General features: G+C 38.8%; 1 protein-coding gene across 3 annotated transcripts in view; it reads left to right on the top strand.

The window, feature by feature from the left end:
• LOC138805120 (F-box only protein 34-like) overlaps positions 1–16,737 on the top strand; it is a 73,719-nt gene that overhangs the window by 13,664 nt on the left and 43,318 nt on the right. The window lies entirely within an intron of this gene.

Here is a 16,737-nt window from a genome sequence, read left to right as displayed (position 1 = left end):
TTGCCCAAACTGAGCAAAGAAGAAGTTAACCAATTAAATAAGCCAATATCCTATAATGAGATACAGGAAGCTATCAAAAGTCTTCCAACAAAAAAAAGCCCAGGACCAGATGGATTCACAGCAGAATTCTATAAGACCTTTAAACAAGAACTAATACCCATACTCTTCAAGCTCTTCAGAGAAACAGAGAAGGAAGGAGCTATCCCAAACTCATTCTACGAAGCCAATATCACACTCATCCCCAAACCAGGCAAAGACCCAACCAAAAAGGAGAATTACAGGCCAATCTCCTTGATGAACACAGATGCAAAGATCCTTAACAAGATTCTAGCTAACAGAATCCAGAAACACATAAAAAAAATAATTCACTATGACCAGGTAGGCTTCATCCCAGAGACACAGGGATGGTTTAACATACGTAAGTCAATAAATGTAATCCAACATATCAACAGAGCCAAGGTCAAGAATCACATGATTATCGCTACAGATGCAGAAAAGGCCTTTGACAAAATTCAACATTCATTCATGCTAAAAGCTCTGGAGAAAATAGGAATAGAAGGAACATTTCTAAAAACAATAAAAGCCATTTATGACAGACCAATAGCCAATATTATACTTAATGGGGAAAAGCTACAACCAATTCTCCTAAAATCAGGAACAAGGCAAGGATGCCCACTGTCTCCACTCCTCTTCAATATAGTCCTAGAACCCTTAGCCAGGGCAATAAGGCAAGAAAAAGACATTAAAGGGATCCGCATAGGAAAAGAAGAAGTTAAACTATCCCTTTTTGCCGACGACATGATACTATACCTCCACGATCCCAAAAACTCCATCCCCAAACTCTTAGAAATCATAAATCACTTTGGCAAAATAGCAGGATACAAAATAAACCCACAAAAATCAGTTGCCTTCCTATACACTGATAATGTACAGGAAGAGAGGGAAATAAAGGGAGCAACCCCATTCACAATAACCTCCCGAAAAATAAAATATTTAGGAATTAACCTAACCAAAGATGTAAGAGAACTATTTAATGAGAACTATAAAAAGTTAAAGAAAGAAATTGCAGAAGACACTAGGAAATGGAAAGACCTCCCATGCTCCTGGATAGGCCGACTTAATATAGTAAAGATGGTAATACTTCCAAAACTAATATACAAATTCAACGCAATTCCTATTAAAATCCCAATGACGTACATCACTGAAATACAGAAAACAGTCCAAAAATTCATATGGAACAACAAAAGACCTAGAATAGCCAAAACAATTCTAGGGGATAAAGACAATATGGGAGGGCTATCCATGCCGAACTTCAAACTCTACTACAGAGCTATAATAACAAAGACAGCATGGTACTGGCACAAAAACAGACCCGAAGACCAATGGAACAGAATAGAAGATCCAGAAATAAATCCACAGGCCTACAGCCAGCTGATATTCGACAAAGGAGCCAAAGACATACAATGGAAGAAACACAGCCTCTTCAACCGCTGGTGCTGGGAAAACTGGGCAGCCACGTGCAGAAAACTAAAAGTGGACCCCAGCCTATCACCATGCACCAACATCAACTCAAAATGGATTAAAGACCTTAACATTAAACCTGAATCTCTGAAACTACTGCAGGACAGAGTAGGAGAGACACTTGAACTAATAGGCACAGGAAGGAACTTCCTGAACAGAGTCTCAGGGTCACAACAAATTGGAGAGAGACTCGACAAATGGGACTACCTTAAAATAAAAAGCTTCTGCACAGATAAAGCTATCGCAACCAAGCTAGAAAGACAACCAACTAATTGGGAAAAAATATTTACCAGCAATATATCAGACAAGGGGTTAACATCCTGTATATACAGGGAACTCAAGAAACTAATCCCTCCCAAACCCAACAAACCAATTACTAAATGGGCAAGGGAACTAAAGAGGGACTTCTCAAATGAAGAAATAAAAATGGCAAAGAAACACATGAGGAAATGTTCATCATCCCTGGTGGTGAAGGAAATGCAAATAAAGACAACCCTGAGATACCACCTTACCCCAGTCAGAATGTCCCACACCCACAAATCAGCCAACGACAAATGCTGGAGGGGATGTGGAGAACGAGGAACGCTATTACACTGCTGGTGGGAATGTACACTCATACAACCACTTTGGAAAGCAGTCTGGAGGGTCCTTAGAAAGCTAAAGATTGACCTCCCTTACGACCCAGTCATACCACTTCTAGGCATCTACCCTGAACAACAGGAACCAATATACAAGGACACGTGCACCTCCATGTTTATTGCAGCACTGTTCGCAATAGCTAGGATATGGAAACAACCTAGATGCCCCACCACAGATGAATGGATCCAAAAATTGTGGTATCTATACACAATGGAATATTATGCAGCCATTAGAAATGACAAAATAATGGCATTTGCAGGGAAATGGATGGAGCTAGAAGGAATCATGTTGAGCGAGGTAAGCCAAGAACGAAGAGACAAACAGTACATGGTCTCCCTGATAAGTGGATGATAAATCCAAAATGTTAGGTGATATGACAAAACTAACAGGACTTAAGAAACAAAGAACTCCCACTCATCTGGTTGAACCACTACTAAATATCCCCATGCTGCTGATCACATATATGGTATATAACATATGAGCACCGTTATATATTACAGACTGTGATAGACAATTTGCTCCAGGAAAGTTAGAATGAACTTGTGACTTTAAATGAGCATCATTATTCCACAATACTGTGAATTTCCGGAAATTAAGTAATCACTTAATCACGATCAAAAAAAAAAAAAAAAAGAACCTTGGGGAAGGGAGGGAGGGAGGGGATGGTAGGCGGAAAACAATGGAGGGGGTAACAATGTTCAAGAGAAAGTGGAAGTGTACTCATTACCTCACTCATGTAACTGTAACCCTCTGTATAGTATCTCTACAATAAAAAAAATTTAAAAAAGAAAAAAAAAATGAGCCGAGACTTAAATGTTGTAGTTAAGAGTAGTTTTGTTTTGTTTTGTTTTGGAGTCAGGGGTCTTTCTCTGTGGCCCAAGCTAGCCTCAAGCTCCAGATACTTCTGCCTCAGCCTTCTTAGTGTTGGGCATATACTATCATAATTGGTTGAAGAATAAATTTCGAGTAATTCTTGTTAATTGAAAAAGATAGTAGGGTTTATAAATGTATAGTTTGAAATATTCTTGTATAGAAAACTGGCTAAGAGGGGCTGGGAAGGTGGCTCAGTGGTAGAGCGCTTGCCTTGCATGCATGAGGCCCTGGGTTCGATTCCCCAGCACCACATAAGCAGAAAAAAGAAAAAAAAGCCGGAAGTTCAGGCCCAGAGTTCAGGCCCCACGACCGGACCAAAAAAAAAAAAAAAAAGAAAACTGGCTAAGATTAGTTTTGATACATATTTCAGGTATCACTTGAGTATCTTATCTGTTTTACAAGCTTGAAGTTATTTTGAATTGTAACTCTAGAATATATACTTCTTTTACAAAAAAATGAACCTTTGTACTTGATTCTTTCAATCAGAGAAAAGACTGTTGGCCTATTTGATTTAGTTAGTTGTTCTACACTTAGAACAGATAATAAGAAACTAAAAGATACACAGTACGTACTTAGAGCAGAAAGATGTGCTTTTTTTTTTGGTCAGTCTTGGAGCCTGAACTCGGCCTGGGCGCTGTCACTCAGCTCTTCAGCTCAAGGGTAGTGCTCTACCACTTTGAGCCACAGCGCCACTTCTGGCTTTTTTTGCTTATGTGGTGTTGAGGAATCGAACCCAGGGTCTCATGCATGCAAGGCAAGCACTCTACACTGAGCCACCTTCACAGCCCAGATGTGCTCTTTTTGATTAAAATATTTTCTTGCCCTTCTAAAGAACTGAGTTATCAGCTCCTTGCTTCTCTTTTTACCTTCCCAACGTTTTATTTTTACTCTTATTTTCATAATAACTAGTTGATCTTAGGGGTAATTCAGTGTAAGATCATCTTGAATCTATGGTCTAATGTACATTTGTTTTTTGAGTAGGTAATGTGTCACATAATTCAAAATGTAGTTTGAAGTTTCCTTTTGTCTTTTGGAACATTTTAGAAACAACTAATGTTACTTGCTCCCTATTCTTTCTGTATGTATTCTGTTCTCCCATTTTATTTTTTATTTTTCCCCATCAGAATGTTTTATTTCTATTTTTAAAAAATCATCTTCCTCTGAGAGTATCAGCAGAACTCTTTGTCAGTATTCAGTCCTTCTGTTCTCTGCACAGAACAATAGCTGGCTGAGTGGGCAGCAACTCATAGAGAAAGAAATGGAGAACTTGGTATGGTTTACTGGCACCTCATGGGAAAGGGTCACTGTGTTCATTGTCCATAGAGTGCCTTATCAAGGCCTCTTCTCCAGGCTCAGTGTGACTCTGGGACTTGTCCTCATCTTCAGAAAATGCCTTGTTTTTTTTCCTCACCACTGACGATTGTTACCTTGGTTCTGGGGCTTGAACTTAGGGCATGGCATTGTCCTTGAGGTTTAAAAATTTTTTTTATTTCCCCACCTCAAGGCCAGGGCTCAACCATTTGATCCATAACTCTACTTCTGACTTTTTGGTGGTCAATTGGAGATAAGAGTTTATAAACTTTCCTACCTGGGCTGGCTTTGAACTACAATCTTCAGATCGCAGCCTCCTGAGAAGCTAGGATTATAGTCCTCAGCCATTGGTGCCACAGCTGCCTGTCATTATTTTTAAAAAGTAAATATGGACATATACTCCACATATGAATATTGTTCTTGTTTCCACTTAATAGATAGTTATATTTGGTATATTAAGAATGTACTTATAGCCGGGCGCTGGTGGTTCATGCCTGTAATCCTGGCTACTCAGGAGGCTGAGATCTGAGGATCACGGTTCAAAGCCAGCCCGGGCAAGAGAGACCGTGAGACTCCTATCTCCAATAAACCACCAGAAAACCAGAAGTGGCCCTGTAGCTCAAGTGGTAGAGCGCTGGCCTTGAGCTGAAGAGCTGAGGGACAGCGCCCAGGCCCAGAGTTTAAGTCCCACGACCGACAAAAAAAAAAAAAATGTACTTATATGGTGGGCACTGGTGGCACATGTACACATGCACACATACACATATATACACACCAAATGTGTACATGTGTCACACCTGTCAGTGGCTTGAACAGCCAAGTGTTTTTCATGTAAAGATTCAGATAGGTACACTAGAGCTCATACAGCACTTATAGCATTGCTTTTTTTTTTTTTCCCACATGCATTTTAAATTGAGGCATAATGAACATAGAAAATGCACAAGTATTAAATGGATAGTTCAGTAACTTTTGGCAATTGTATGAATATACTCACAAGTCTTAACACCAAAGTCAAGATAGCTAACCAGTCTATTCTCTTTCCCTACCTTCACTTTTCTGATTGTTTGGGCTCTTCCTCCCTCTCTCCCTCCCTTGCTCTCCTCCTCCTCCTCCTCCTCCCCCTCCCCCCTTCTTCCTCCTTCATTGTAAAGGTGATGTACCAGAGTAGTTAGTTATATAAGTCAGGTAATGAGTACATTCTTTTCCAACAGTGTCACCTCTTTCCTATTTTCTCCCAGTTTTTCCCTCCTGACCCCCCCTTCCCCACAAGTTGTACAGTTCTTTTTCAACATAGTGTCTAGTATCACTCCTGCATTTATTCATTCTTTGTCCCACCATTTCTGTGCTTCCCCTTAACCTTCCTCAAAGCAGATAAACCTACATACAAGACAAAAGGCACAGAAATCCAGTGAAAAACAGTGACAAAGGAGTAAGAAAATCCACAAAAACAAAAAGCAGAATAACAGAATTACTTGGGTTCTTTATCTTAATTTTACATGTGTTGTTGAGTCCTCATTGACCCACCTATCTGGATCTCTAGCTAACCCACTTTGAGCAGAATGCAAGAAGGAACAAAGGTCAACTTTGTGTGTGTGGGGGTGGGGGGGGAGGAAAGAGATACAGGATGACAAAAGGTAGTGCTAGTTTTTTGCCTGGTAGAACATTTAGGTTAAGGAAGTACTTCCAATGCCCTAATATGGTGAAAATGCCTTGAAAACACAAGACATAATTTGGTAATGTAATGTTAAGTCAGATGATGCATATGCATTGATTTTTCATTTTATTTAGATCAATTCTAAAAGGATAGTGATGGTCTAGGTATAAAGTAACCCTTGTAGTAAATGAAGAGGAAGACAAGAGTTTCAGGAATTTTCTGAAATAAGCTGAACTTGAGGGTGTGCCTTTAGTTCCAGGTACTCAGGGGGCTGAGATGAGAGGATTGCTCAAATTCAGGAGTTTGCCATCCCTGTGACAAAATAAAAAAATTAAAATTAGAGCATAAAGTTAAATTTAACATTAGTTTTTCTTTCATTTTCTATTTTCTCACAAATTCCTTAACATGTAGAAACATGTCTTCAGCTAATCTTTTGTTGCTGCTGCTGCTGCTGCTGCTGCTGCTGCTGCTGCCGATGATGATTACGATTACTATAATATCTGTAGCCCAGGCTGGCCTCAATGGTTTTCCTGTCTCAGTTTCTTGAGTGCTAGTTAATTAGCTACCATGCCCAGCTCTCATAAAGTGTCCTTTAACCTAATGGGGAAAAAGAAAGTAATGAAAACAGTAATTTGGTTCCTTTTGTACAGCTTTTTTTTGTGGCTCTTATAATTCTCTTTTTAGTCTCCATTTGCTAAATTGGTTCAGATAAATTACATAAATTATATTTTGCTAAAGCTAACTTTTAGTAGAATATCAGGTTCTTCAAATGTTATTTTTATACTGGGTGTGTAATATACACCTATAATCCCAGCAAGTGGGAGGCTAATGCAGGAAGATTCCAGCCCAGGGTACATAACATCTCTCTCCTCTTCCCCTACCCTTTCCTCTATCCCCCTCCTTCCCTCCTCCATTCTGCCCTTTCTACCTTCTTTCTCCCTTCTGCCTTTCTTTCTCCCTCCTCCATCCTTTCCCCCTTCCCCACCTTTGTTTTACCACTTGAGCTACACTTTCAGCCTGGAATATTTTCTGGTTAATTGCAGACAGTGTCTTGGCTTTTTCTGCTTAGGCTGTTTTTGAACTTTGATCCTCAGATCTTAGCATAGCTAGGTTTATAGGCTTGAGCTCTGTCTGCTGGCTGTATGCTTTTTTTTTTTTTTTTTTTTTGGCAGACCTGGGGCTTGAACTCAGGGCCTGGGCACTGTTCTTGAGCTGCTTTTGCTTAAGGCTAGTACTCTACCACTTTAGCCATAGTGCTACTTCCAGCCTTTTCTGTTTATGTGGTACTGGAGAATCAAACCCAGGGCTTTATGCATGCTAAGCAAGCACTCTACCACTAAGCCACATTCCCAACTCTGTATGCATGGTTTTCTTATACCACATAATAAAGTCTTAGCAAGTAGAGACTTTTTAGTTTCCATGGCACATGGTATAGCATGTACTTTGTGTGTTAATCCTGATTTATTTCTAAGCGAACTGAATTTTGGCAAAATGAGAAAAATTACTTCTGATAGCAATGTTTTGGCCCTCTGGATGGGAATGGGGCATTAGATTTAATATAATACCATGTTTAGTTCTTTTGAAATTGTCAAAAGAAAACTCCAAACAAGCTATGAGCAAAAATGAGCAATGAGCCCCTGTGTATGTACCAGTTCGTGTGACACCAACATTTGCCATTCTTGTTTGCATCTTTTGAAAAATTAAGAAGCAAATTCTAGATATTGTCATTTAGTTGTCATCTAAAACTCAAATATATTCAAGCAGTGGTATCATTTGTAAGTAACCTTTTTTATTCATATAGAAATATTTATATTTTGCAAATGTTTGACTTTTTAACTTGTCAAAAGTAGTTTTAAACACAAAAGTAGATGGGATCCATGTCGTAAACTAGCAGTTATGAGTTTTCCAATTGTGTGGGAGGAAAAATAATCAGTTCATTCTCTTATTTGTTTTATCTATTCCCCTCCCATATCCCTCCTTTATATTATTTTCAAGCAAATCCCAGCGTAGATACTATCGTATTTACATTGTTATTTGTTATTTTATTTTTCCTCTTTTCAGTACAAGGGCTTGAACTCAGGGCCTTTCATTCTTCCTTGGCTTTTTTTGCTCAAGGCCTGCATTGTATTACTCAAGTTAGCTTTTTTCAGTTTTTTTCTATGGTTAATTGGAGATAAGATTCTCAGATTTGTATGCCTGGGCTGGCTTTGAACTATGATCCTCACATCTCAGCCTCTTAAATAGCTAAGGTTATCCACATGAACCACTGATGCCCAGCAAACACTATGTATGTGTTTTTTTACTCTTTAAAATATATATCTATATATGTATAAAAAGCAACCTTATGTATAGGTCCCTATTCATTCCTTTATGTTATTGGGTGGTGTTCAAATAACCATATGTAAGATAGTAGTTTTCTTTTGGTAATACTTTTGAGTCAGGATCCATATAAGGTTTCTACCTTGTAGGTAGATGATTGGTAATAACCTTTAAGTTCCTTTAAATTTGTAAGTTTCATCTCATTTCTTTTTTCTCTTTTCCTTAGTAATTTAAACATTTTTTAAGAATATGTATTTTGTCTTTTGAATTTCTCAGAGTCTTGGCTGGGGGTTTAGCCCAGCGGAAGGGCGCCCGCCCTGCACGCACAAGGCCCTGGCTTCGGTCTTCAACCCTGGGGGAAAAAAAAAAAAGAAAGAATTTCTCAGAGTCTAGTTTTTTTTTTTTTTTTTTAAAGGTGGTTTTTATTTTTGTTTTGGCAATTCTAGATGATGAACTTAGGGCTTGGCACATGCTAGCTAGTTAAGTGCCACTCAACTACATCCTTGACCTTCAGAGTCTGGGTTTTAATGATTATATCCCCTCCTTCCTTTCTTCCCCCGCCACCCTCCCCATTATATGTTTCCTCTTTCCTATTCTTTTCCTTTCTTGAAGGGTGTCACTATATAAACTGACCTCAGACTTGCTGTCCTAGGATCCCTCCTGCTTCTGCCTCCCAAGACATGGGCTACCATAAGCTACCTCTCAGTATGTTTTTATGTGTTTTGTTTTTCCTGTAAGTTAGTGATTGAATGTAGAGGTGTTCATTTTAGAATTTTAGAGTGAATATACGTACAAGGTAAAATTTAAAAATGGTTCAAAAGACTTTGTATTGAAAAGTCATTTTTCCACACTATACCTTAGGTATTCCCTATAGGACATTATTCTGTCTAGGATAAGTGATTTAGTTCTATTAAGCTTTTAAATCACCTTTGGCCATACCAAATAATTGTAATTCTGAAACTACAGAGGTAATTCTTTGCAAATTTAAAATTTTTATTTAAATATAAAAAGCATGGCCTTTTATATATAAAGCAGAATTATAAGGTAAAAAGATAATTCAAAGTTGTAAACCAGTTTCCTTGGCACTGTAGGGATTTGTCTACCTGTAAATCAAGGGCAGTACTTTTTTTTTATTGTGAAAATACTGTACAGAGGGGTTACAATTACATGGGCAAGATAATGAGTACATTTCTTATCAAGCATTGTAGCCTTCTCCTTTGTTTCTCCTTCCCATCCCTTCCCATTCCCTCCCCCCACCCCCCACCAAAGTTGTGAAGTTCGTTTTTTGACATAACAACTTGTACATCTCATTGTTGCAATGGGTCCATCTGTATCCCTATTTAAACGATTTGTTTTTCCCCTTCCCCTCCACAAATTATACCGACATCAAATACAGTGAAAGCAGGGGTTATACCATGGGGGAGGGACATACAAAGCAAAAAAGAAATAATCTTATAAATGTGTTAGAAACAATCACATGAAAGAAAAAAAAAACATTTGAATACATATCTTAGGGTTCATTTCCCTAACATCAACTTATCTGACCTTTTCTGCTTGACTCAGACATATACTAGATATTACAAATAAGGGAAACCATGGGACCTATGTTTCTTTGGGCCTGGCTGGCTTCACTTAATATTTTTTCCAAGCCTTTTCATTTCCTAACAAATAGGGCAATGTCATTCTTTCTGATGGAGGCATAGAATTCCATTGTGTATATATACCACATTTTCTTGATCCATTTGGGTTGGTTCCATATCTTAGCTATAGTAAATAATGCTGCAATAAACATAGTCGTGCTGGTAGCTTTAGTGTGGTCTTGTTTGTGAACATTTGGGTAAATGCCCAAAAGTGAATTGCTGGGTCATAGGAGAGCTCTATGTGGAGTCTTTTGAGGAACCTCCATACTGCTTTCCAAAGTGGTTGAACAAGTTTACACTCCCACCAACAATGCAGTAAGGTTCCCTTCTGTCCACATCCCCTCCAGCATCTATTGTTATTAGAGGTCTTGATTATAGCCATTCTAACTGGGGTGAGGTGGTATCTTAATGTTGTTTTGATTTGCATTTCTTTTATGGCTAGGGAGGTTGAGTATTTCTTCATGTGTCTATTAGCCATCCTTCTTTCCTCTTCAGAGAAATTTCTCTTTAAGTCTTTAGCTCACTTATTTATTGGGCAGTTGTTTCTTTGAAGATTTGTTGTTGGGGGATTTAATTTTTTGAGTTGCAGGTATATTTTAGATATGAGACCCTTGTCCATTGTATGGCTAGTGAAGATCTTCTCCCAATCCGTGGGCTTTTTATTGATCTTGCTAGCTATGTCCTTTGCCATGCAGAAGCTCTGCAATTTCATGCAATCCCATTTGTCCAACCTTTCTTTGATTTGTTGTGTTTCTGGGTCTCTATTAAGAAAATTTCAGCCGGTGCCAAGGAGACCTAGTCTCCTATTCCATCCTGTAATGTATTCAGAGTGTCTGCTTTGACTCCGAGGTGTTTGATCCATTTGGAGTTGATTCTGGTGCAGGGTGATATATAAAGATCTAGCTTTAGTTTTCTACGTAGTTAACCAATTTTGCCAGCACCATTTACTGAAGAGGCAGTCTTTCTTCCATTCTATTTTTTTAGCTCCCTTATCGAAGATTAGATGGCTATAGGTCTGTAGGTTCATTTCTGGGTTTTCAGTTCTATTCCATTGGTCCTGAGGTCTGTTCTTGTGCCAGTACCAAGCTGTTTTGATTACTATGGCTTTATAGTAGAGTTTGAAATTTGGTATTGATATTCCTCCAGCAGTATTCTTTCTGTTGAGGATCGTTTTTGCTATTCGGGGTCTTTTATTGTTCCATATGAATTTTTGGATTGAAGGGCAATACTTTTATTATGTCCTTTGGCATGTCTTGAATGAGAAAGCACCTAACACTGTATCAAGTATGGGAGAGGAACGTGAATGTTAGTTCTCTACTAGCATGACTATAACTAAGTAAGCTTATTGGACTTAGCATGGGCTCAACCCTTCACATCTCTTCAATAAAAAAGCAGTGTGAGACACAAAGCATTATGCTTTGGAAGGTAATAGCTGTTTTAAAATTTACTTTTTAAAAAATACTCAAGGGCTGGGTATGTGGCTTAGTGGTAGAATGCTTGCCTAGCATTCATGAAGCTCTGGGTTCGATTCCTCAGCACCACATAAACAGAAAAAGCTGGCAATGGTGCTTTGGCTTAAGTGGTAGAGTGCTAGCCTTGAGCAAAAGAAGCTCAGGGACAGTGCCCAGACCCTGAGTTCAAACCCTTAGGACTGGCAAAAACAAAATAACCCCCCCCCCCCCAACCTCAGAATACAAGATATTCTGTATTTTGTGCTCTTCAAAAGAGGAGATACACAAGAATGCTTTGATATCAGTAGGGAATTGAAATGTCTCATTTCAAAATACTTTTAAGACATTTCTTTTGTTATCTTATGTATGTTGGTGTGAGTCTGCCCCAACCTTCTTCCCTTACTGGTGATTTTTTTTTTGTTGGTCGTGAGTGCTGAACTCTGGGCCTGGGTGCTGTCCCTCGAGGCAATTCAGCTCAAGACTAGTGCCCTACCACTGGAGCCACAGTACCACTTGTTTTCTTTTTTCTGCTTATGTGGTGCTGAGGAATCAAATACAGGGCCTCACACATGCGAGGCAAGCACTCTGCCACTGAGCCAACTTCCCAACCTTGGTGATTGGTTTTGAACAGTAGACTTTACACTCTAGTTTGTGATATTTCTACCCTTGGTCTATATTTCAACAAAAAGGCCATGATTGTGGTGACATATCTGTTTAATAGCTTTAAATGTCCTGTTGTATAAAGCAGCTATAAGAATGGGTACCAAACTGGGTGTCAGTGGCTCATGCTTTGTAAACCTAGCTACTTAAGAGGCTGAGATCTGAGGACTGTGGTTTGAAGCCTGCCCAGGCAGGAAAGTCAGTGAGATTTTAATCTTCAATTAAGCACTAAAAAAGCTGTTAGTGGAGCTGTGGCTTAAGTGGTAGGGTTCAGCCTTCTGCAAAAATAAGCTCAGGGACAGTGCCCAGGCACTCAGTTCAAGCCCTAGGACCAGAAAAAAAAATTTTACCAAATGACTTTAGGAAGATATTTGAACCTAAAGTCTGTATGTTTGTTTTAGAAGGACTTGTAAACAATTTAAAAATTATTATTAAAATAGTTTTAGGAAAGATTAGTTCTATAGGTTTTGTATGTGTGACTGTGCCAGTAGCTTGAACTCAGGACCTTGTACTGTCTACCCACCTATGCCTCCAGTTCTGAAAGAGCCAATTCTGATTTAAAACTTCAGAAAAGCTTCAGAATATTTCTTTATACAGATAACCCTCATTATAATGCTTATTAGATATCAGAGATTTTTCTCTTCACTTCTTTCCCTCCCTCTCTTCCTTACAGGATTTTAATGTGCAGCTAAAGTTGAGAGCAGTTGCCTAAGGGAGGAGTCATAGGTTATTGGTGTGGCCTTCTGAATGAATATTGGTGCCATTTGAGGAGAAAATATAGAAAGGGACTTGTGTGCAATTTCTGATTGGAGTTGGCAGTTAGAAATAGGTTCTGATGCTCAGTGCAAAGTTTGTGCTAAAGATGAAATGTAGAGGAACTACTACCAGCTTGATACTACTTGAAGTTACTAATTATTAGGGTCAGGTGAAATTGCCTTTGGAGAGCTAGCATAATAAAGATAGGACCTTTAATCCTGGGAACCTTGAAATGTTTGGTGGATGGGAAGAGGAGAAGAACAAGAGGAGTGTCCAGTCTAACCTGTACAAGAAAGCAAAGGAGGGGCTGGGAAGGTGGCTCAGTGGTAGAGTGCTTGCCCCTCATGCATAAGGTCCTGGGCTCGATTCCTCCTCACCACATAAACAGAAAAGGCTGGAAGTGGCACTGTGACTCAAGTGGTAGAGCACTAGCCTTGAGCTGAAGAGCTCAGGGACAGCACCCAGGCTTAGAGTTCAAGCCCCATGACTGACACCCCCCTCACCCCCCCCCCCAAAAAAAAAAAGCGATATTTCAAAGCCAGAGAAGAAGGGGCAGGTGATAGGACTCAGACATGCCTGTCATATGATTGGTGCTCAATTTATTAGTATTTAAAAACCAAAACATTCTGTGCATATTACACTGGGCTGGCTTGAGGTGTGCATACACAAAATAGCAATAATTTTAATAACAATAAGTAAATCTCCTTCTGTTAAATATGAAAGTGTCTCAGGAAATCTCATTTCTCACATCTGCTGTTTCTGAGTGTGATCTAGAGTTGTTTCTTAGTATTAAGCTGTGTGCTGGTAGTTCACATCTGTACTTCTGGCCACTCAGGAGGCCAAGATCTGAGGATTGTGGTCCAAGCCAGCCCAGGTAGGAAAGTCCATGCAGTTCTTAACCTCCAATTGTGGCAAAAAGCCAAAAGTGAAGCTGTAGCTCAAGTAGTAGAATGCTAGTCTTGAGCAAAAAAGCTCAGGGACAGCACACAAGCCCTGAATGCAAAGCCAGGACTAACACACACACACACACATACATGAAAAAAACCAGTATTGTAAAACATTTGTAAACTCAACTACTTCATCTAGTGTCCAGTCAACAAACATATTTATATGTGCATGTGGTTGATTACTGTAGAGGATTGAATAAACACAATGATTTGTGTTGTAATAAGCAATTTTTAGGCAAGGATAAGGGTATTCTGTGGGACTCTGGGACCATAGTAATCATTCACACCTCATAAGGTCGGTACAGACTTTATCCTTGTCAATCTAGTTCATCAAATTTTGAGTTCTAGTTACAGGTAGCTATTCAGACATGCCACATACTGTTTTAAAATGCATGTGCATCTGATTTGTCATATCTTCTTGAATTACAATTTATAATTTCCTTATTATCTAATACTCCTTCACAGGACTTTGTAGGTATAATTACTATTATGTTAACTACCATCTTTATTAAAATATAATTTATGTCCACATAATTTATCCACTTAAATGTACATCTGAGTGCTACTCAGAGTTGTATAATTCTCAGGCTAACCAATTTTAGAACATGTGACTAAGTCATGAGAGTACCATTTGGCTATCATGAAGATAGGAAAAATAATCCCTATACTCATGACACTGTCTTCAACCCCCAATCTCTAGTGCTAGGTGACAACTACTAAATATTTCTATCTGTATATATTATGTATATGCCTTAGATATTCATACAAATGTTTTATATATTTATATATCTTTTCTTTTTTTCTGGTCATGGGCCTTGAATTTAGGGCCTGAGCACTGTCCCTGAGTGTGTCTATGCTCAAGGCTAGAGTTCTACCACTTGAGCCAAGCGCCAATTCTGGCTTTTTCTGTTTATGTGGTACTGAGGAACCCAGGGCTCATACATGCTAGACAAGTGCTTTACCACTAAGCCACATTCCCACATTCATCTTTTTTTCATAGATATGTTTAAAAGCTATTTTTTTTTTTTTTTTTTTTTTACTAAATAGATTTTTTCCCTCATTGGTTGTGAGGCTTGAACTCAGGGCTGAGCATTGTCCCTGAGTTCTTTTGCTCAAAGCTTACCACTTTGAGCCACAGCATCACTTCCAGTTTTCTGGTAGTTAATTGGTATCTCATGGACTTTCCTGTCTGGGTTGGCTTTGAACCATGATCCTCATATCTCAGGTATGAACCACCAGCGCCTGGTAGATATGCTTATATATATATTATATAAGTGTTTATATATATATATATATATATATATATGTTGTGTGTGTGCATGTATGTGCTGGTTCTGGGGCTTGAAGGGCTGGGTACTGCCCCTATGCTTTTGTGCTCAAGACTGGTGCTCTGCCATTTGAACCACAGCTCCAGTTCCGGCTTTTTGGTAGTTAATTGGAGATAAAAGTCTCAAAGACTTCTGGGCACTGGTGGCTCACACCTATAATCCTAGCTACTCAGAAGGCTGAAATCTGAGGATCACAGTTCAAAGCCAGCCTGGGCAGGAAAATCTGTGAGATTCTTATCTCCAATAAACCACTCAGAAAACCTGAAGTGGCCCAGTGGCTCAAGTGGTAGAGTACTAGCCTTGAGCTGAAGCGCTAAGGGACAGCATCCAGACCCAGAGTTCAAGCCCCATGACCAACAAAAAAAAAAGGTCTCATAGACTTTCCTGCCCCAGGCTGGCTTTGAACCTTGATCCTTAAATCTCAGCTTCTTAACTAGAATTACCTTTTATATAATATGCCCTCAAGTCTTTCATTTAGAATAATGTTATCAAGGTTTATTCATACTGTAGCATGCATCAGTACTACAGTTTTTTATGACTGAATAATATTCCATTGTATGCCTGAACCACAGTTTGTTTATTCTCTCAGAAGATGGAAACCAGGGCATGATGTATGCATGAATCTTACCAACTCCTTTAATTTATAAATTGGGTTGTCTTTGTATAATTGAATTATAAGCATTCTTTATATATATTGCATATGAGTATGTCATGAAGTATATGTTTGGAAACTTTCATTTTCATTTGTGGGTTTTATTCCCTCTTAAAAAAAAACATTTTGTTACTGTATTGTTATTGTATATACAGAGGGGTTACAGTTACATGAGTCAGGTAATAAATAAAATTCTTTTTGAACCATGTCTCTCCTTCCCTCACTCTTTCCCAGTTTTTTCCCTACCATTCTTACCCTTCATTTTTTACATAGTGTCTAGTGAGTACCTCTGTTGTATTTGTTCACCCATTCTACCTTTTCTGTGTCTCCTCTTACCTCCCAAAGACAAATAAGACAAAAGGAAAAGGCAACAAAAACTGCAATAACCACCACTACAACAGAAAAACTACCACTTGGTTTTGTTTCTTGGAGTTCATTTCATCAGACAATATTTATTTTTTGTCAGATGTGGGGCCTGAACTCTGGGCCTGGGTTCTGTCCCTCAGCTCTTCAGCTCAAGGCTAGCACTCTACCACTTGTGCCACAGCGCCACTTCCGGCTTTTTCTGCTTGTGTGGTGCTGAGGAATAGAACCCAAGGTCTCATGCATGCAAGGCAAGGATGCACTCTACCACTAGCCACCTTCCCAGCCCCCAGACATTATTTTATATGATCATATGCACATAGCAATCGATCCTTTAAGAATCTATTTTTTATTCATTTGTGGTGTTTGTTTTCTCCCCTCTTTTTTCTTGATTAAAATTGTTATAGTGAAGTCCAGTGGCCTTTTTTCTTCTGTTCTTGTATTTTTTGTGACATATCTAAGAAGCCATTGCCTGGTCCACAGTCATAATAAATACACGTTTCTAGGAGGTTTACATTTTAGCTCTCATGTGTTGTGTGTGTGTGTGTGTATATGTATACATACATACATATATATATATATGCCTTTTCTCTTGCTTTCTGTGTGTGTGTGTGTGTGTGTGT

The sequence above is a fragment of the Dipodomys merriami genome, unplaced genomic scaffold (assembly GCF_024711535.1).
Source record: "Dipodomys merriami isolate MVZ:Mamm:240054 unplaced genomic scaffold, mDipMer1.0.p SCAF_388, whole genome shotgun sequence".
NCBI classification, from domain to species: Eukaryota; Metazoa; Chordata; class Mammalia; order Rodentia; family Heteromyidae; genus Dipodomys; species Dipodomys merriami.
Note: the sequence above shows the minus strand (reverse complement) of the source record. Positions and strands in the feature narration are given on the sequence as shown.